We start from the raw sequence: 22,891 nt of genomic DNA, 5'->3' as shown, positions 1-22,891 counted from the left end.
GAGCTCGGATTTTGCAACAAGTACTCCTATCAGATCCAATTCTTCTAACAACATGTAAGTAAATATAATCTAATTGAAGAGAGCAAGACCATGCAGATTGCCAAAGTAGAACAAGAATACACCATCAAAATTCAAACAATGCATTAAGTTGTCTACTTCACAATCCTGACGCAACAATCTTAGACAAATAATCTCTCCTCTTTTACAAATGAGGGGGGTCAACCCTTTATATAGGCCTTAGGCCATGCAAACCCTAATTAGGGTTCACCCCAGAAGATTCCCACTCAATGTGCAACAAGGTGGGAATCGACAATTAATAACCCATTATGCCTATATACAATTAATTCAAAGAGCCTAAAATAGCACCCACTAGCACATTAAATGTGCCCCATGATGTTGATTATGCTCATAATATTGCGAACACCTTCATAAATGCCCATCATTTTCTCAGTGACGATGACATGCACAAAGAATCTGTCATAAAACCATAATGAGAAGGCAACATGTAGGAAGATTCCCTATCTAACGATGACATGCATTGACTGGACCCATGCCTAGTCAAAATACCTTCAACAATAAGTATGCCACTACTATTCAGCCAAGAGACATTAGTCCAAAATGGATGACCATTATCTCGCTCATTTATGGCGTATGCAATGAATATGTCGACAACAGCTTCTAGCTCTCCGATGGAGACACTTGGCATATTTTCGATATCAAATTCCATCAAGGTAAGTTATTCCTCACTCTTGGAAAAGAATCTCTCCCACTCCCTCATGATTTCCCGTGTCTTCTTCATTGTACCAGAAAATGAAGAAACATTTGCAAAATGTTCCTTAGGGAATGAACCTACAAAAAAGAAATCATGCAACTGAGATTTCAGGGAGCTCACTGTTATACCTCTGTCATTGAGTTTATTCGCAAACAATGCTTCTATTGCACTAATGATTTCCTCCTATAACTCTTTGATGGACTCCTTCAAGGTAAAAGAGTCAACACTGAATTTGTCAAAGGTGTTCTTTCCTGAGCAGATGGCATAGAACCATCGAGGAAAGTCATAAGCTTCACTTTCTTGAATTCGCCACCAGAATTCGCCTTGGAGTCTTCGTCAAAGCCCTGGGTCATGGAATGGTTAAGTCTTGGTAAATGTGCACATCCTCCCATAATCCTTCTGCTGTCTCCAATCTGTTCAGGAGGGCCACAAACTTTGAATGAAGTTGAGCTAGATCCTCAATGAATTTTCCTGCCTCAGCATAAACGTCCTCTACCCATTCTCGAGAATTTTGTGCCATTGCTCTAATAAGATCTGCATCGTCAACCACTTCCTTGGGAAGGGAGGAATGAGCAGTGATGAAGGACCTGCCTCCTTGAGGGGTCTTTTGAAATTCTTGATGTATTTGCATAGGACTCTATTTCCTTCCCTCAGCCGCTTACATTTTGCCTTTGATTTCAGTAGTTTCTCCTTCATGGCTAAGGAAGATTCTTTGAAGTCTCCCATTACTTGACCTATGGAAGCATGGTCAAGAACAATCTGTCTGATGACATAATCTTCTTGCCTAATTTCATTTCTATCTTTATCCACTGCAGGCTCAGCAATGTGCAAGGTCCGAGATCCAGATTCTTCCCTAACAACCTTGGAAAATTTCTGGGGAGCCTTTCTCTTTGCTGGCTGATCCATCCTCTTCAACAATTCTTCCAACTCCTGAGCAAGATCGGTTTCCCCTTTTGCCTCTCCCCTCAACCTGCCTATCAACCAGTCTAGAGCAGGGATGGAGTGGCTATGATCCTCTACATGCTCTTGTTCCTAAGATTCTTCGTCCATTTCACCAAGGATAGCTTCCACGAAGCTATCCCGGTGAGCTTCTTCCTGATGTGGGGGACTTTCTTGCCTTTGACTTCTTAGTCAATGGTGCCCTTGCGAAGCATTGATGCTGAGTATATCGGGTGCTGGAATGCTCCCTGGAAGTGGACTTGTGGTATGTGGAAACATCTCTACTTCCTGCACACTCGAGGAACTAACTGGTGAATGCTCCCTTTCTGTCCTTGCTCTCTTTTGTGGAAGTTCTTCCTGTTGGACTTCCTGTTGATCCTCCTATGGGATTTCTTACTGGATATCCTTCTTCTTCATTTCCTTTGGTCTCTTTGGGGCATTTTTCCCTTTATCCATTTGAGCTTCCTTCCTTCCTGAACTTGAAAAGAGATTTCAGTTGCCTCGCTATGGGAATGTAGACTTCCCATTAGCTAATATGTTAGATGAACATTTCCTTCCACCAACTTCCTTATCTGCCTGTCAATCCAGTTCTTAGTGAATTTTAGCACTGGTCTAGCTAAGATACTCAAATCATCCATCTCGGGCTCTGACCAATCTGGCAACTGAACAAGTTGATCCTTCACTTTCTCTAATTTAGGTTGTGTCAAATCTGCATCTTCCTACACCTAATCTCGCACATTCACTTATCATGATGGTGTCGAGGGGCAATCTGGAATGCATTCTCTTCCAGACCTCAAGGTCATCCTCAACACTTGCCTAGTAATCCTCTAAGTGAAACTTGTGTATGAATTTGATGCCAACAACCTTTCTGATTTGGTGGTAAGGATCATATTGGGCCCTGGATGTATAAAATGGCCGGCAATAGAATGCCAATTCCCCTGCTGCACTTTCAGTGGCTTCCAAGCCTGGGCATATTTCCATGAAGTCACCCAAGACAACTGGAAATTCAATTGATTGCTTCTTCTTCTTCTTTTGCAACTAATCGAAGGCAATTAACTATCTCATGAGCTCCAACAATATAGGTTTGTCTGAGGGATATTTGGGCAACTTGTATGACTAGGATGAGAATCCTTGCGTCCTGATGTAGGTGAATTTAGGAAATTGCAAGAATGTAGCTCCATATTTCTGGACCAAGGCACTTGCTTGCAATGACACCCTTACGTGCGACTTCTTTTGCATAAGTCGTGTCAATTACATGGTGAAGGTGTCATTCGTCAACCTACAAGAATAAACATTGTGGAGATGCAGCTGGGGATAACACTCATGTACTTTCAACTGAGCAGGTCCGCAAGCCATGATTCCTCTTGTTGGTAGCCCATCGAATCTTCCTCTTTGTACAAGCATATAGAACAGGTAGGAGCTCATGAAAAAGGATTGGGACCTTTTTTCTTTTAGGTTCTTCAACTGCTCATGCAAGTAGTGACTAATCAATCTAGGCCAGTCTATTAGCCCATTTGAATTCATGATTTCACCTATGTAGAAGAACATCCAGGTCTCGAAGTTCACAAAATGTGAACACCCCATTACTCTACTTAGCATTTTTATCAGGTCCACATACTCCTACTTGAACCTGAAGATGGTGAGAGTGTTTGGCATCTTGGAAGCATGCACTCTACGCTTCAACAACCACTGTTTATTAATCAAATCAGCACACCTAGCAGGACCTGCTTCATATACTATCCGAGCTCTGCTACTGGTCCTATACATCATGGAATAGTGTGAAGGAATTCCTAAAGCCTCACCAATTGACTCTGGAGACAATGTTTCCAACAGCTTGCCCTCTGGCATTGAGATTGTCTTTCACTCCAGATCGTAATGTGTTGCACATTCCAAGACCAGGTTTGGGCACTGAATAGCAGGAGGAAAACTAGCTGCCGCAACAATTCCATTTTTCACAACTCTGATAGTTATCGAAGATGGATTGTGCCCTGCTATTTCAAACATTTGGATCTTGAATGCAACCAAGTTGAATGTGCCCAGATTAGTATCGCTGATTTCATCCCATCTTGAATTCAACCGAGAATGAGGAATAAAACTTTTCATTTCCACCTTGATCAATGTCTGCCTGGAGAGAGTAGTTGCCTTGCTTGATTCTACCATCCTAGAAACACCTTGGAAATGATGAAAAAAAGACTAAGTATGACTTCTCTTCACTTCTCCACTTCTTCTTTCCTGAATTTTGTACGTGAGAAATGAAATGCCTTTCCAAACTTATATAGAATTCTTAAGAGGCATTAAATTAGCAATTGCATTCATGGCACGTCATACTTTCCCCAATTACTATGCCATGCAGAAGCAACTTCCCATGTGAAATGAGTTTGAATTTAGAAATTTCCTTAAATGCTCCAAGTCATGCGTCATACTTGGAAGATTCTCTTTGCCAACTCGTTGATTTCGCTCTTTCCAATTTTGGAGGGAATTTGAAGGATTCTCTCAAGATTTGCTTGATTCCATTTTAACTTGTCATCTCCTGCTTTCGAAGGTATTTCCATGTCTCTTTTCAACATCCCTATTTTTTAGGGATCCTCCTAAAATTTAGGAGCCAGGCTCATTGGATGGAGAATTTCACCATGATTTCGAATCTATAAAATTTTCCACATTCCAGCGAGATTCGGTGTCTAAAAATAGCAAATTCAAAAATTTGCTCGAGGGGAATTTTGCTTTTTATTCCTCCTTAACCCCTTGGATTTCATGCCTTAGGAAAAAATTCAATTTTTTAAGCTTGGACATTGAATTCACTGTCTTGGAATTTTTGATTTTCCACACCTTCCATGGAATGTCTATTTTGGTGCCACATCACTTCCTTGGGCATGATTTTGACTAAGGCATGGAGTCCTCTATTCTCCATGTTTACCATGTTGACCTCCATATGGTGCCTTTCTTCTCCATTGGGTGCTAAAACCCACTAGTCAAGGAATTTCAACATCTTCATGTTATCCATGCACCCCCCACTTTGGCACCTTCCATCAAGCTAGGGCACATTTTTTACTTGGCCAAGGATTCTTGCAATTGTCTTTTTTTTCATGCACTCTCCATTCTGGCGCCCTCCACAAGGCTAGGGAAAAAATTTACCTAGGAGAGGGAATTCCTTGATTTGTGAATTATCCATGGGAATCTTGGTTTGGCACCTTCTTCAATGCCTGGGCGAAATTCTGCATAGGTCATGGAATTCGTCCATCTCTGAATTGTCCGTGAGGATCTTGGTTTGGCGCCCTACACAAGGCTGGGGCAGAATTTTGTGTTGGTCATGGAATTCATTGATTTCCATGCCATCCATGACCTCCTCTGTTTAGTGCCCAACTCTTTTCTAGGGCGGAATTTTGACTAGGGGAAGGATTCTTCACTGTTTCCACCTCTCCCTGGGAAGTCCATTTTGGAGCCCATCTCAAGGCTGGGGTGGAATTTTCATCAGGGGAAGCATTCTTCACTTTTTCCACCTCTCCTTTCCTTCCCCATTTTGGTGGCCATCCTTGGTCTAGGGCAGAATTTTCACTGGGGGAAGGAATCCATTGATTTGTGAATTGTCCATGAGAAGACCACTTTGGCGCCCAATCACTCCTTTGGGTGGAATTTTCACCCTGGCATGGATTCTTGGAATTCATCATTCAATCTTCCAGACTTAGAACAATTTGACCTCTTTGTGATTTTGAAGTGACTTCCTATGCATTGGTGAATTTTTTAGCTTTCCATTTCAAGCATGGGCTTCCAGTACTTAACCGATTTCTGGCTTTCTCTGTCTAATGTCTGACTTTCCGGAATTAGAAATATCTGCAAATGTTTGATCTTTTTCACCTTGTCTGACTGACCTTGCTAGTACTAACTTTCCAAAAATAGAAACCTTCAAAGTGTCAGCGTTAGATCCCTTAGACAGGGTGTAGGAATTACTTACTATAAATAGAAACTTCCTAAAAATAGAAATGACTAAAAATAGTAAGTTTGATTTTTGGCAAAATGATGACATTTCAAGACTCAGAAAAATCCCTAAAAAAATAGGAACTTTCTAAAAATAAAAAGTTGCTCCGTTTTGGCTCAAATTTTACTGGGAGGTTCCTTGAAGGGTCCTGAATCCAGTTGTATGTTAAGTTTTCCCAAAACCCTAACAGAACCCCCTAAAATCTAGGACAGAAGGCAAAAAAACCCTAAAAAGGGACAAAATAGGCCCTAGACTTCATAGAACGCGCTCGACAAAGAGGCAGATTGACTCCAAATGACCCCCAAACATCCGCAAAGCGGAGAGACTAATGAGATTGCCACCAAAAAACACAAAAAACCAAGACCAAATGATCGAAAGGGCCTAAAAGTTAAGGGGTTCCCTATCTGAGATGGGGTGATGTGTGATTAGGTCACAAAAGGTACCCCTTAGTCCTTGGTTCTTATTCGAAGAGGTTTCAACATGTAGGCTCATGAACCCCTGAGTGAATTTTGCAAAAAGAATACACCTCAGTCCTTGGCTCTTAGCAAAAGAGGTTTCAACCTATAGGCTCATGCCTTGGTATGAGGAGGTGACTTGGAAGAGGCAAAGCATGCTTGTCGGAATGGATACCCCTTAGTTTATGGCTCTTAGCCGAATAGGTTTCAAGCTATAGACTCGTGACCCCATATGAGAGTGTGACATGGATAACATAGAGCATGCTTCATGTGTCAAGGTGTGTGGACTATTTATATGGTGCACACAAAAATATGTTTTGGTTGTGAGGAGATCAAGAATTGGAAAAGGATGAATCTTCCTTTGCAATGTATGATTATTTGATTTACTCCTCTTGTAATATTAATAATTATGAAAATAGACCAAAAAAAATAAAATAATATTATACATTATTCCAAAATAAGATAAGGATAAACTCATAAATCTTTGACTAAAAATGATACAATTAAAAATGTTAAAATACTGTACCAAAAAATTTGTATAATAATTAATTTTACTACTTGCAAGATGATGTTTCATTGTGGAATGTATTGGATTTAATAAACAAACGTGATATCAAATCTTAGGACAAAGCACAAAAACACTAAATTTTTTTTACTGTCAATACAAAATTATTAACTGAAAATATTTTTTTGTTTTAAAAACCGATTTATTATTGTACAAATTTAAGTGATTTTCGACAGATTTGGGCCATTCTTTATACCAAAGAATCTTTCTTTCTCAAGTGGTTTGAAGCTTGTTCTTCCAGGCTATCATGATGACTATACGCAAATGATGTCGGTGAAAAAACCCATATTGAAATTTGGAAAATTTACCTTTGGAAAATGCTTTGACAAAAAGCCTCTCATATCATTATTGTCCCATTTAGCTCCAATAAGATGCATTCAGACCAACTCATGGAGCAGTGCGTTCTCTAGCATTGAATATTGCAAGTGTTTCCTACATTCTGCAACCTATAAAAGAGCCAATAACATGATGTCATAATTTTCAAATTAATATTTTCGTTAAATAATATCCAGTTTTATTGGTGCAAATAATAATGAGAGGGTCTTAACAAATTTCATGTGCAAGTTTTACATAGCTCGACACTCACCCTCTCTCTATTGAGGGAACATACTGCAGACACGAAGGAGGATAAGCAGGAGGCTAGGGACCTGTACAAGTTTCTATCCAATGAAGAGGGATAGCGCGACGCTCACCCTCTCTCTGTTGAGGGAGCGTACTATGGACATAGAGGAGGATAAGCAGGAGGCTAGGGACCTGTACAAGTTCTTGTCCAATGAATAGAACAATGCCATTGATGCCACTCGGGTGTGAAGGCACCCCTATAGTTTGTTTTTGTGTTTTCTGTTGCTGTTTTTTATTTCTAAGACTTGGTCTCTTTTTGTTGTTAGTTGTTGTTAATGCTGTTATAGTGATGTTTTTGCACTGTGGTCTTGTTAATAGTTCTGCTATGTAAAGGGTCGGTGCCCTAATTCTTACTCCAAAAACATAATCTTAAAAAAGATCAAATCTGATTGGTTGTTAATGTGTAGTTTAATCACCAGTTAATATCTCGCCCTTCTCAATAGTTCCTGGCATGGCAGGAACTAACAATAGAGCATCAATGAAAGGGTTTCCATTGTTTTCCTTTTCAAATTGGGTTCTTGTAAAATTTGTTGATATCTGGGCAATCTTGATAGGGATCATTTTCATAGAACCTATGGTTAAAAACTCAAAACTGGAGGTGTTTTACATGAGTTGATCATTCATCAATCTCTATTCAAGACTACTAGATTTACTTCAATAGGTTTCACCAATTCTATACCCTTATACTTTTTAATTCTTTCTACCCAACATAGTTTTTCATAGAATTTTTATTCTTTTGATTATTTTCCTTAGTAGGTCTGGTTGGATATTTTTCAATAGTCCCTTCCCATTTGCATATTCCTGCAAAAAATTATATTCCAATAAGCACAATTACAATTTGCATAAAAAATGATGGGTTTATGTTTGTTTTGGTGCAGTATGGGATAGTGCGATAGTCTTGTCCAAGTATCTTGAGAGGTGTCCCCATATAGTAGGGGAGAAGGATTTCATAGAACTTGGAGCAGGTTGTGTGATGTTTCTAATCTCAAATTGTTCCCTCTGTGGAAGAAAAAATAATGGACTGTTTGATTAAATAGTATATAGTTAGTGAGCATCTTGTGCATTGAGAATATATTTATTGTGCATCTTGTCCATCGGGATGTGCTCAACCATAAACAACTTGTCTTTCATGATAGACTTGTGTGAAAATCCCACCACATACAAATATGGGTGTGGCTCACCCCAACAAACAAGGCTCGGTGAATTTTATGGGAGAAATATTCATCTAAATTTGGAAATTAGTTGGTGAATATCCCATGCTTATAAAATGGACATATATTTTCTGTCTATTTTGGCCATATAGATGGACATATATAATTTCATGAAATGAAAAGAAATGAAAGGATTTAAACACTCCTCATATCAATAGAGTACTCAGATATGCTCTTATTTCATTTCTAACATGGAAAGCTTCCAATGCTTCCATTTTCAATTGACACGGAAATTTAAAAGCATTGGCACTGGTAGTTTATTAATAGCTTAACAAAGTTTTATGATTTTATCAGTGGCAACTTTGGGGTTCCTTCATTCTTCGATTTTAACTGTATGCAAGATCAAATTAAATCAATTTAACTTCAATGAAAATGTCAACTTGCAACTCTCTGATATTTCTACCTGAAAGGGAAAGACTTTGATATTCTCATTCCTAGCAAAGAAAATGTATGCTAAAAGGACAGGCAATTGTGTTTTGTATTTCTTTTATTTCCATTTTTACAAGAGCAGAGAGTAGCTTTACACTAGTCAAGAGGCATGCAGATTAAAATCCTGCTCAAACATTTCATCAACATGATTTCAATGAAAATGCAAACTTATAGCTCTTTTAAATGCTTGCTCAGGTAATTCTATTGACTTGATTATTTATGTGTAAACATTGTGTTTCACATCTCTTGGGTGGATTTAATTGTAAATAAAGAATCTCTTGTTCATGTCAATCATTGATCTGATATGGATCAAAATCAGTTGAAAATTGTTTATATGAAGTAGTACAAAACTTAAAGATAATTGGGAGCATTTCAGGGGTATTAAAGAGCCTCTAAAATAGGTTACTAGTTTGAAAATTTAGGTAGAGGCAAAATTAGGATTACAAAAATGGAGGGGTATGCAGTGCGTTCAGATGCATTCCAATGAACAAAACAGAGGATTCAGAGTAAGTTGTCACTTCAAAGAAACTCAAGATTTCAGAAAACCCAGAGAAACCAGAGTTTCCTGAAATCCGCGCGCTTCCAGAACCAACACATAGTTCAAGGGTTTCATAGGAATCAAAATAATCAGAGCCATTACTGAGCTGGATTCCCTTCATGACTCCCACAAATAAGTTTAGTCTCTCATCAATGCTCTGATGTTAACCAGCAACATTGTAATCAAAATCATATGAATAATGAGGTTTTTAAGTATCATAGCTTAGATTCTTGGGCTAGGAAAGTAGCAACGGGCTCTAATAGCATCCCTCTACCATCAAGGAAACTGAACTTTGCTCCATCTAAACAAGCTTCTTCATATCAACAATAGACTCACCATCAGAGCTTGCAAGCCCGCCTTCCGGCTTCAAGAACATTTCCTTCATTTAGGGATCAGAGGGTGTTGGTGTTAGGGTTTCAAGCAGATCCGAAGCAAATATGAACTAACAATTATATGCAGATTTAAATACAAAAGATAAAGAAATAAAAACAGGACACAAATAACACCTTGCTGATCAGTCGCCACATTTCAACAATCTCCCACTTGGAGACTAATCAGGCTCCACACCGAACAATCTCCCACTTGGAGACTGATACTACACGACACCACTATACATGCAACATCCGCTAGATAAAACACTAGGACTTGACTGGTATAAATTCCACAATTATTAATCAAGAAGACCAACAGAAACTGATGAAGAAATCAGCTTCTCCTATGGAACTGCCTTTGTAAACATATCGGCAGGATTCTCACTTGTGTGAATCTTCTCAAGCCGTAACTGACCCTCCTCCAAAATAGTCCAGATGAAGTGGTACCTGAGCTGAATGTGCTTTGTCCTTGAATGAAAAGCAGAGTTCTTCACAAGATGAATGGAACTCTGGCTATCAGTATACAATGGGCTATCCTCTTGTGTCTGACCCAATTCCTTCAGAAAACATTGCAACCAAATCATCTCTTTGCTGGCTTCTGTAGCAGCAACATACTCAGCTTCAGTGGTTGAAAGTGCAACAACCTTTTGCAACCTAGAAATCCAACTGACTGCAGTTCCCCCTATAGTAAAAACATACCCTGTAGTACTCCTCCGTGAATCAATATCACCCGCCAAATCAGAGTCAACAAATCCACTTAGAGCAGCATTAGATCCTTTGAAACATAATGCCTTCATAGTAGTTCCTTTCAAATACCAAAGAATCCATTTCACAGCATTCCAATGTTCCATACCCGGATTACTCATAAACTTGCTCACAACTCCCACTGCATGTGCAATATCTGGCCTTGTGCATACCATTGCATACACCAGACTGCCAACAGCTGATGAAGACGGGATGTTAGACATTTTATTAACCTCTTCCTGTGCCTTTGGACACATCTCCTTAGTCAATTTGAAATGACTAGCCAAAGGTGTACTAACTGCTTTTGCATCCTGCATGTTAAATCTTTTCAACACCTTCTTTATATACTCACTTTGGGACAAATTTAAGGTTCTATTTTTCCTGTCCCATGTAATCCTCATACCGAGAATTTGCTTAGCTGCACCCAAATCCTTCATAGCAAATGACCTGGCTAATTTTTGTTTAAGATCATTTATATGTTGCATGTTAGACCCAGCAACAAGCATGTCATCAACATAAAGCAACAGAATAATATAACTGCCATTATCAAATCTCTTAAAGTATACACAATGATCAGAATGACATCTATGATAACCGTGTTCAGCCATGAAACTATCAAATTTTAAATACCATTGTCTGGGTGCTTGCTTTAGGCCATACAGACTTTTCTTCAACCTGCACACCAAGTTCTCCTTACCTTTGACCTCATATCCCTGTGGTTGCAACATGTAAATTTCCTCCTCCAAATCTCCATGGAGAAAAGCTATTTTGACATCTAATTGTTCAAGATGTAAATCATCTGCAACCACAAGACTAAGTGCAGTTCTAATTGAAGTCATTTTTACAACTGGAGAAAATATTTCATCATAATCTATACCCTTTTTCTGTGCAAAACCTTTTACTACAAGTCTGGCCTTATATCTTTTCTGACCTCCTTCCTCCTCCTTCAGTCGATAAACCCATTTGTTAGGCAAGGCTCTTTTTTCTGCAGGTAAAGGAACTAAGTCCCAAGTCTTATTTTTCATCAGGGAGTCCATCTCCTCTTTCATGCCTAGCTGCCATTGTTGTTTGGCATCCACCTGCATTGCTTCTTCATATTCTTCTAGTTCACCAGAATCTGTTAATAAAATAGAATACAAAGAAGGAGAAAATCTTTCAGGGGGTCTACTTGTCCTCGTAGAACGTCTAACACTTGCAGGAGTTTGTGGGACAATCTGTTGTTGCTGAGCATCAAGTACCTGTGGCATTTCATTTTCAGGAATCTCATCCAACACCACATATTCTTGTTTGTCCTGTTCATGCTTCTTTTCCTGCATCTGTTCTTTATACATAACCTTCTCATTGAATATAACATCTCTACTTCTAATTATTTTCTTATTTTCAAAATCCCATAACCGATAGCCATATTCATCTATCCCATATCCAATGAAGGTACATTTCTGAGATTTAGCATCAAGCTTGGTTCTGTTTTCTTTATCAACATGGACAAAAGCTTCGCAACCAAAAGTTTTTAGAAAAGAATAATTTACCTTTTTACCAGTCCATGCCTCCTCTGGAATACCACCATCCAAAGGGGTTGAAGGTCCTCTATTTATCAAATAGACAGCAGTATGTATAGCATCTGCCCAAAAATGTAAGGGCAATCCAACATGCAATCTCATGCTCCTCGCACGTTCCATGATGGTCCTATTCATTCTCTCTGACACACCATTTTCCTATGGAGTTCCTGGAACTGTCTTCTGCTTTTGAATCCATTTAAGGAACAGTAATCTTCAAATGCTTTGCTGCAATACTCACCTCCATTATCCGATTTGAGACACTTCAACTTTTTTCCTGTCTCATTCTCAACCAAAGCTTTCCATTTCTTAAAAGTTTTAAAAACATCTGATTTTTGTTTTAGGAAATATACCCATGTTTTTCTGGTTGAGTCATCAATAAAAATAACATAATAACAAGAGCCACCAAGAGATGGTACCTGAGCCGGTCCCCATACATCTGAATGTACAAGCTCTAACTTCTCACTCTTCTTCTCTTTCCCAACCTTGAGAAATCTGACTCTTTTCTGTTTACCATAAACACAGTTTTCACAGAACTCTAAATCAATCTTCTTTAGTCCTGGCAATAGATTTTTGGAGTGAAGAATTTTCATCCCTTTCTCACTCATGTGCCCAAGCCTATGGTGCCACATTATCGAATCTGTTCTTGCAACATTTATTGTTGTTGTCCCTGCAGTAACTTTATCTATAGCACCTAAGGTAGAGTAAGTGTTACCAGTACACAGTTATAATGTGCCTACCTTCGCACCTTTAGCTACTACTAATGATCCTTTAGTGACCTTCCACATATTGTCTGAGAAGGTAACTATGCAACCTTCACTACCTAGTTGCCCTGCAGAAATTAAATTTCTTCTTAAATTAGGAACATGTCTTACCTCCTACAGAAACCAGTCATTACCATTCTGCAACTTGATCTTTATCTTTCCTTTTCCAACAATTTGACAGGGCTCATCATCACCCAAATATACCTGTCCAAAATCACCTTGAACATAATCTAGAAAATATTTTCTATGAGGTGTAGCATGAAATGAAGCCCCAGAATCTATTACCCAGGAATCATTAACATTATCCAAACATAAGATTAAAGCATCTTGTAAAGTATTACTTGCAATATTAGCTTCCTTACTGTCATTTTCATTTTTGTCTCCTTCTTTGTTTTTCCGAGACCAACAGTCTTTCTTTAGATGACCAGGCTTTCCGCAGTACCAGCAATCTTTCTTTCCTCTAGATTGAGAGCGTCCTTTCTTTGACTTCCCTCGTGACTTCTCATTCCCAGCGCCTTTTCCTCTTTCCTTTGATCTTCCTCTGTTCTCCACATTCAAAACACTACCCGATGATGTTGGAGTCTCACCTGTGCTTTTCCTTCGCATTTCCTCGCTTAGAATAACACCAACAATATCATCAAATACCAAAGTATTTTTACTAGAGACAGAGTTACTTACAGCCATAACCAAGCTATTCCAGCTTTCTGGCAAAGAACATAAAATCAAGAGAGCCCTAACCTCTTCTGCAAAGGTAATTTTTATCGAAGACAATTGACTGGTAATTGTATTAAATTCATTTAAGTGCTCCGCTACAGATCCTCCCTCACTCATTTTCAAATTCAACAAACGCTTCATAAGAAATACCTTATTCGAAGCCAAGGGTTTCTCATATAGCTTAGCCAATGTTGCCATCAAATCTACAGTCATTTTTGCTTCTGTTATATTGAATGCTACAGATGACGCAAGGCACAATCGAATGGATCCTAGTGCCTTTCTATCTAAAATGTCCCACTCTTCATCTGATATTGTGGTCAGTTTCTTTGCCTTTCCTTCCAATGGCCGCCACAAATCTTTTTGATACAGGTAATCCTCCATCTGCATTTTCCATAACTGATAATTCTGGTCGTTAAACTTTTCGACCTTGAATTTGGAATCCTCCATTGCTCCCACTCAAATCTGAAAGTCCTGCCAATTTACAGAAAACCTTGCTCTGATACCAATTGTTAGGGTTTCAAGTAGATCCGAAGCAAATATGAACTAACAATTATATGCAGATTTAAATACAAAAGATAAAGAAATAAAAATAGGACACAGATAACACAGTTATTTAACGTGGTTCACCCAGAATGGGTTACGTCCACCATACACAGTCGTCCAATCTTTCTTATTATCCAGCAAAAATAGTACATCAACCTTACAATGCCTTAAGCATCCCAGCCGCTTATAACATGCGTTTTTAGGGCAACAAACAAAGTCGGCCTTTTTTAGGGTTTTATTACAATGTCGGTTTTCATCAACAAAAAACGGCAAAAAAAAATTTCTTGGGGGCTGCCGCCCTCGAACCCCTGCCCGGGGCCCAGCCCGACCCCGGACCCCGGTGAGGATACGTGCTGAGTGTACAGTACTTTGCTGATTAGTCGCCACATTTCAACAGTTGGGTTTCAAAAAGCCTTTTCCCCCTTGGCAAATCCCTCCCTTTGACCATAAACCAAAAAAATGGAACAAGAAAACCATGGGAAGTAAGTTGTTTTTGCTACCTTCAGACTCTTTAAATCCTACAATTGCCCGCTTTAAAGAAAAGACCTTTTTTGCACAATGGTGTGGCTGCAGAGGGAATAGCAAAGAGATAATATCCTGGTGGACTTCTTCTTTTCCAAGAATGATCTCAATCAAACCATTACAGAATGACTTTTTCTTCTTAGAATGTGTGGACTCAACACTGAAAAAATGCAATCATTAATGGCTACCCGTTATTCTTTCAAGGCTCGACTTTTCATTTCCTAGACTGGAAACAAGGCTTTGATCCGGTGAATCATAGATTTGAGAAGTATCCAGTATGGCTTTCTCTAGTGGGTCTTCCATCTGAGTTCTAGTGCTCGGAGGCTCTTTTAAAGATTGGTGATGCATTAGGATCTTTAGTGGGAATCAAGGAGGATTTCCTAAATGGTCTCAAAGGGGATGTAGCCAACATCTATGTTGAGATTGACCTAAAATAAGGTTTTTACAGTGAAATAGAAATTATTTCAGAAGTGGGTAGATGGAAGCAGAAAGTGCTGAGATTGGGAAAGGAGACTCCTAGCAAATGCATCCTCTGAAACCAAATAGTTAAAAATTATTCACTGGTAGCAGCTAGAGGAGCGTTGAATCCACTCCAACCAACAACAGATCCAAGTATTGTTGGACTCGATCCTTAGAGGGTGGACAAGGGAATGGAAAGAATAACAGACTCACCTGCATTAGATGTTGCTCTTGCAACAAAGGATACTACTTTGCAGATGGAAAACAAAGGCTTGGTTCCTCCGCCTGTATCTCTTGTTCCTAAAGATTCTCATCACCTTCCTACTCCAAGAACTAAATGAAATCCAGGTGATAAGTCATGTAATTTGATTCAATCTCTTTCAGGTAGGGGATCTCAGACCCTCCTGCTCCCTCTTTCAAGCTATCCCCTTCTCATTTTATCTCCTATTGTTAAGATCCAACCTCATAAAACAGCTAGGAACTTGTTTGGTCAAAAGGAAACCCCTTCTTTGAGTAGAGGTGCCTTCAACATTTTCTCCCAGCATCCCATAAAGGCCTTGAAAAGGAATAATAAACCCAGGCGAAAGCAACTAAGGGGTGCTCCAACACTTATAGAATGAAGCAAATGTAAACCCATGCATCTAGCTAATATTTTATAGGAGGAGGATGTTATTGCAAAAGATATTAAAGCTAATATGGAGGAGGTAGATGACCCACTCTTCTCTGAAGGTGAGCTACCCCCTTCTTCAGAACCCTTATCAACAAAGCAACGTTTTAATCTATCAGCGAAGATCCCTTATCCACTCCTGTTGTCACCCTCATTAATTCCATAAGGTCTGGATATGACTTTGGAACAAAACATCCAGAAAATCTTTCAGGAGTACATGAAAGATGATGAAGATTTGGATTCAGTTCTAGATACTCCCCTAGCAGTATTGTATTCTTAGATCAAGGAGAAAAGGAAAATGGGTTTGCAGCAAAATCTAGAGGGCATGGAGAAAGTGGACTTTGGATCTTCCCCTCCCAAGAAGGGCTACAGATCACTCATTGAAGCTAGAGCTCAAGATGGGGCTGCAGAGAATCAATGAAAAATTACATATCTTTGGAAAGTAGGGAAGGGAAACCCCCTTCCTAAACAAAAATGAAAATCCTATCCGAGAATGTTAGGGATCTCAATTCCCCTAACAAACAGAGGCTGATCAAAATTTGGATTCTTTTGGTTAGTGCAGATGTCACCCTCCTGCAAGAAACCAAATTGGATTGTCTGCAAGCAATCTCATTTGGTATTGGAATTAGTTCCTTGTTCCATTTATCCCCGCAAATGACAATAGCCTTAGAATGGGCCTTTGGGGTCTAATGATAATCTAGAAGCCTTCTCAAGTCCATGTCGAGGGTATTGCTTCTAACAGAAATTGGTTGTTAGCCAAAATCACTCTTTCAATCAAACTCATCCTTTTTTTGTTATCAATAACTATGGCCCAGTGTCTCCTCTCAAAAAGAGACTTTTTTGGCTCTCTTTAGATGGAGTCATATCTCAATTGGCTAATAAACAACTCATCATAGGAGGTGATTTCAATGCCATTAGGAATGCATCAGACAAAAGGGAAGGCATCATTCGATTAGGCGGATCTCAATAGGATTTCAATGATTGGATTGAAAGGAATGAATTATTAGAAATAAACTCAGGCTATTCCTTCACATGGACAAATAGAAGAAAAGGCTTTAGCAATATTTCAGAAAAAATTGATAGATTCTTCTGGTAGGGTGACATTAGATCCTTTCTTTTTGCCTTTGACTATACAGTCCTACCCTGCCTAGGTTTAGACCACTTTCCCATTATGCTTTTTCTCCAAGGAACCCAAGATACCTCTAGATCTCCCTTTAGATTTGAGAATATGTGGATGAAAGATCTAAATTTTCTAACCATGATTAAAAATTGGTGGAAGGAAGAATCATTTGAAGGATCAAAACTTTTTTGCTTCATTTCAAAGTTGAAATTAGTAAAGCAGAAATTTCTACAATGGAACACTCAACATTTTAAAAACATTTTCTCAACCAAAAAATCATTAGAGGAGCAATTGGAAGTTCTAAATGACAAGATTATCTCAGTGGGAATGGATCAGAATCCTTTGAACAAGAAAAGAACCTACTCATAGAATATGAGGATATCCTTTCAAAAGAAGAAATCTTTTGGAAGCAAAAGTCTAGAGAGATTTGGCTCAGAATGGGAGATAAAAACACTAAGTTCTTCCATAATGTTACAAATATTCGCAGGAGTAAGAACTGGATTTCTAAATTGGAGACAAATCAAAATCAAACCATAGAGGACCCTGAAGAGATTAAGAGAGAGATCATTACTTATTACTCCAACCTCTTAAACAATGTTGAAGGCTCTCACCTGACAGAACAAAACAAGTTTTTGGATTTGATCCCAAAGATCATAACAAGTGAACAGAATCAAAAACTAAATGAGAAACTCTCTCTGGAAGAAGTATCTCAAGCTTTAAACCAGCTTCCCTCTAGAAAGGCTCTCAGTCCGGATGGCTTCCCGTTAGATTTTTCAAGAAGTGTTGGCATATATTGGGTCAAGAACTTACAGAAGCCTTAGAATGCACAAGAAGATCAAGTAAAGTTCTCAAATAAATAAATAGCATGTTTATTGCCCTCATCCCAAAAAAGAAGAAAGCACCAAACCTAAGAGATTTTAGACCCATCTCTCTATGCACCACAGTTTACAAAATCCTTTCAAAAGTCATGACAAACATAATGAAGCCTCTTATGGACAACATTATATAAGAAGAACAAACTTGTTTTGTTCTTGGCCATTCAATTCTTGATGGGATCATTGTGGCACAAGAACCAATCCACACTCTTCAAAGCACGAATAGATCAGGTATGATAATTAAGTTAGACATTTTAAAAGCTTATGATAATGTAGATTGGCGATTCCTTTGTAAAATTATGCAAGCCTTTGTCTTTGCCAAACAATGGATCAATTGGGTCTATGAATGCATTTGTACACCATAATTTTCAATTTTGTAAATGGAAAGCCAGTAGGCTTCTTTTCTTCTTCAAGGGGCATTCAGAAAGGAGATCCTATATCTCCATTCCTCTACATCAGAATGGGGGAAGCTTTAGGGAGGGCAATAAAAACAAGACAATCCAATAACCTTCTAGAGGGACTCAAAGTAACCATAAATTTTGTTGTCACACATCAACAATTTACGAATGATAATCTTTTATTGGGTGCAGAAAAAGTTAAGGAAGAAACTCAATTAAAACTGTTATTAGAATCCTTTGGAAAGGCCTCAGGATAAATAAGTAACAAGGAAAAATCCAAAGTTTTCTTTTTTTCCACTCCAAACCTCTTATAGGCTAAGATTGTAAGAATCCTCAAATGCAGAGCAGGAACTCTTCCATGTATACATTTGGGCATTCCAATCAATCGTTGACTAAGGAATAGTAAATTATGGGATCCTCTAAAGATAAAGATGGAGTAGAACACTTGAACTCCTGGAAGGGGAAGTGGCTCTCATGGGCTAGTAGGCTAGTTATGCTTCAAGCAGTGATTTGAACCCTACCTATCTACTTATTATCCATCTTATCTCTAATAGCTAGTGCAAATTCCTACATAATCAAGAAGATGAGAAACATTTTTTGGCAAAATATTGAGGAAAAGCATAGTATTGCCTTAATTGTGTGGGATAAAATAATCAAACCCAAGACAATGGGGGGTTTAGGAATCAAAGATCTAAAATTGCAAAACAAAACCCTAGGGGCAAAACTAGCCTGGAAGTTTCTAAAAAATCCTAATACAATATGGGTTAGGATGCTAGCAACTAAATATCTACTAGATCAGGATCCTTGTAATATTCTTAGAGAAAACAATCATTTGAAGGGATCTAGAACTTGGAACTTCATTGTCTCTTGTAGAAAACTGATTTTAGATTCCATCTCTTGGGATATTCATGATGGAACCTCTAGCCTTTTTTGGGATGACTCATGGGGAGGATATCCTAGCATTGGAAATTCTCTCAACATTCCAATAATAGAGCATTGGTTTAAACAACACTGGGGAGTCCGAGTCACTGACTATATAGCAGTGAAAAGTTCTTTGAATATTCAAAGCCGGAGGTGGAAGTCTATGGATGGATTGCCTATTCCAAGGGAAGAATTAGAACAACTCTTAGACTTGTTAAAAGCCAAGAAACATCAACCCTAGAAGAGGGATAGATACTCTAATTTGGGCCTCCTCCAAAACATGAAAGTATAATTCTAAAGATGGTTATAGAGTTTTAGTCAGTGCTCCAAATCAAGACGAACAAGACATTCCAATTAAGTTGTTCTGGAGCAGCAAGATTATTCCAAAAGCAGGGATTTTTGATTGGCTAGCTTTCCAAAAAAGAATCCTAACAGCAAACAAGTTCACTAAAATGGGATATGAAGGATCATCTAGGTGCATTATGTGTAAAGCCCAGGAAGAGACAGTGGATCACATCCTCTTGAATTGCTCCTTTGCTTCAAAATGCCGACGATGGATTTGTGCTAAATTGGGGTGGATTTCAACTCTACCTAATGACATAATTTCTCTTTTTCAATGTTGGCCTCTCCCTTTGAAGGAAAGCACTTTGGCCAGATTTTGGAAGTGTGTCTGTCCTACCTTGTCCGGGAAATTTGGAAATAAAGGAATCGTAGGCTTTTTGATAATAAAGCCAAAAGGTTTGAATCAGTCCTAAACTCAATAGAAATGTCAATTGTGGAGACAGTAAACTGCAAATTATCTTTCTAAATAGAATCGTCCAAAGTTTTCTCTTCTTGGGATGAAAGTATAAAGAAAAATTGGCAGGGAATCAAGATTCCTCCCTCTTTTGGGCAAAAATCCAAGTCTAGAAAGGAATCTATTTGGACCCCTCCAAGGCTCGAATGGTTAAAATTAAATTTTGATGGTGCTTCCAAAGGCAACCCAGGCCCTTCAGGTATAGGATATGTGATCAGAGACCACTTAGGGTCAATCATAGGGAAAATGGATAAGCCAATGCCACCAGACACTAACAATATAGCAAAATTTAGAGCCCTACAACTAGGATTGATGGATTTCATTAAGCATGGATTAAGAAGCATCACAGTGGAGGGAGACTCAGAGATACAAATGAATGCAATCAAAAGGCAAAAAACCCCAAATTGGCAGCTACAGACAATTCTAGATAGTATATCAGAAAACTTGGCAAAACTAGAGCAATATGAGGCAAAACATATCTTCAAAGAAGCAAACACAGTAGAAGATGCCCTCTCAAAAGCAGCAACAAAGGGCACTTATATTCATTGGAGGGATTAGGGAGACATTTAGGAAGATTAACTAGGACAGTTTAATAATGCAGAAAGGATTCCCTCTGGTTTGATGAGTGCAAGGTAGGGCTTCCAAAGCAAACGAGAAGGTCCTGCAGATCCTTCCTTAATTAATTTTCAAATTCAACTATGGGGCTCAAGTTGGGGGAATGACTACTTTTTTGGATTTAAATCTTGAATTTTGTCGGCAACAAAGAGGGCCCGGTAGTAGTGACGTCACTTAATTTTCTCTTTCAAAACAAGCTTTACCTTTTCTGTTTCCCGAAAACCATCATTTCGAGCTCAAGGCATGCATTGTCCACAAGTTAGACACCATTTTAGAGTCAAGGATATTTGGCACAATCAGGGACAAATATCCTTTGCCACCTCTGTAGGTGAATTTAATGCAAGCAACTCCTCTTTAATATGTGTTAAAGAAAGTGTCGCCTAGGTTCTGCTTTGCTTTATTTGCAAGCTCTTATTCTTTCCTAATCTGCAAGTGATCTCATTTAAGATCAATTTTCTACATACCCTTCTTTGGACTGGAATCTTTGAAATCATCAGCCATGTGTGGTGAGGAACCGTATGGGTTTATTATGAGTGTCTATCGAAGGCCAATCTCATTCTTCGGTGTAGACACTCCTATTTCCCTCTTGGATTCCATGCATCAAGTCTCTTTCAGAAAAATAACAGACTTAAGATTGAAGCGGCTATTGCTTCATCCAAAACCAACAATCATCTTGGTGGTAAAGATGATCCTGGGAAATGGGCACTTGAGTAGGGAGGAATACCCCCATGACAATAAAAGCATATCATCCAGGTTTGTTGCCTCTCTGTTGGATTTGAAGCTAGCCAAACAAGTTGTTTGGATGCTCTCAAAGAAGCTATTCCAAGATGAAATCTTGCTAGAATTGCAATAAATCCTCAACAAAGCACACCATGATTCAGGAGCTCCTCAGCCAAGTGATAGAATTCTATTCAATGTTCCTAGGGAACTCATTAAATATTATCCCTTTTTGCTAGACCTTAAAGGAAAGGACTTGGACAATCACAGAGCATTTGCAGGTATGGGGCTCAGATACCTCAAATGGCGTTTCCTTGGTGAGAATCCAGAAGATCTAGGTAGGGAGGAGGAACTCCATGAATTTTCAAGGATGAATGGAATCCTGCCACCAAAAGCAGAAGAAGAGGAACCCCAGGCTGAATGGGGTAGGAGAGGTGGTGGCAGAGGATTGGGTCGCCGGTCTGGTCGTGGTCAAGGATGGCCTCCATGCAGAGGTCATGGAAGAGGCAGAATCCCAATTCCCCCTGCCGAGCCTCTTGAAGAAAATTGAAAGATAGGTTTTATTTTTCTGGTTATGTTGATGACATTTCAAAGCCTTTCATTGGCTGCTGGTTTTTAAGTGTTTTTTGTCTTTTAAAATACTTCAGATAATCTTTGCTAAACCTAAAATTTTATTTGAAAGTTAATTTTTGATCTTCGTTGCCATAAACTATGAATTTTTTTTTGGAATGAATGAAGATAATTTATAGGGTTTTATGCATTGCTTTGAAATTAGATTCTCTCCCAATAAATCCAGGGAATGATTTCAAATGCATATATTAGGTTTATGATCCTTTCTGATTTATGGATTTATATACTGTAATTTTTCCAAAATGAATATATAGATTCGACTCTGGCTTTATTGATAAAAAAAAAAGAACTCAAAGACAATTACAATCAACTAATTAAGGCACCAATAGCAAATCAAGACATGTGACATTTGACATATAGTCAAGCAGGATCTAAAATCCTACATTATTTGATCTAAGGTACCTTACCCAAATGTACCCATATTTAATGATAACTTGTAGCATAATTATTTAATATTTAATAATATTATATTAAACAAACATTTAAACATACATATTCATGAATTCAAATTAATTAATATGTAACCATACTTCCCAGGATAATTATTTAATATTTGATAATATTATATTAAATGGACATGTAAAGATAAATATTTATTAATTAAAATTAATTAATTAATATTCATGGAAATATGTACTAAGTTAGATGGATTGATATTTCCAGGTAATGACATTATTGTCATGGGAAAGTTTAACTCGGGGCCAAAACACGGGACCTTTAAGAACATAGTGGAATTGACAGATTTGTAAAATGATATTATCAGGTGGGTGAACCCTTCAATTGAATTGATTTATCTTCGACACTTGGCTAATTGAAGATGCATTATGGACATTTTGTAAGGTCAATTCTCTGGGGTGAACATGGTTCCATACTTGTGTTTGATGTTGGTAAATTTTTCTTAACATGTTTTTCCAATTTTAATTTGCACCAGCTTTAGTTTATGTTAATTGGAGCACAATTTCAGTGGTTGTCCACA

The sequence above is a fragment of the Cryptomeria japonica genome, chromosome 2 (assembly GCF_030272615.1).
Source record: "Cryptomeria japonica chromosome 2, Sugi_1.0, whole genome shotgun sequence".
Lineage (NCBI taxonomy): Eukaryota > Viridiplantae > Streptophyta > Pinopsida > Cupressales > Cupressaceae > Cryptomeria > Cryptomeria japonica.
The sequence above is the reverse complement of the archived record's forward strand: the minus strand, read 5'-3'. Positions refer to the sequence as shown.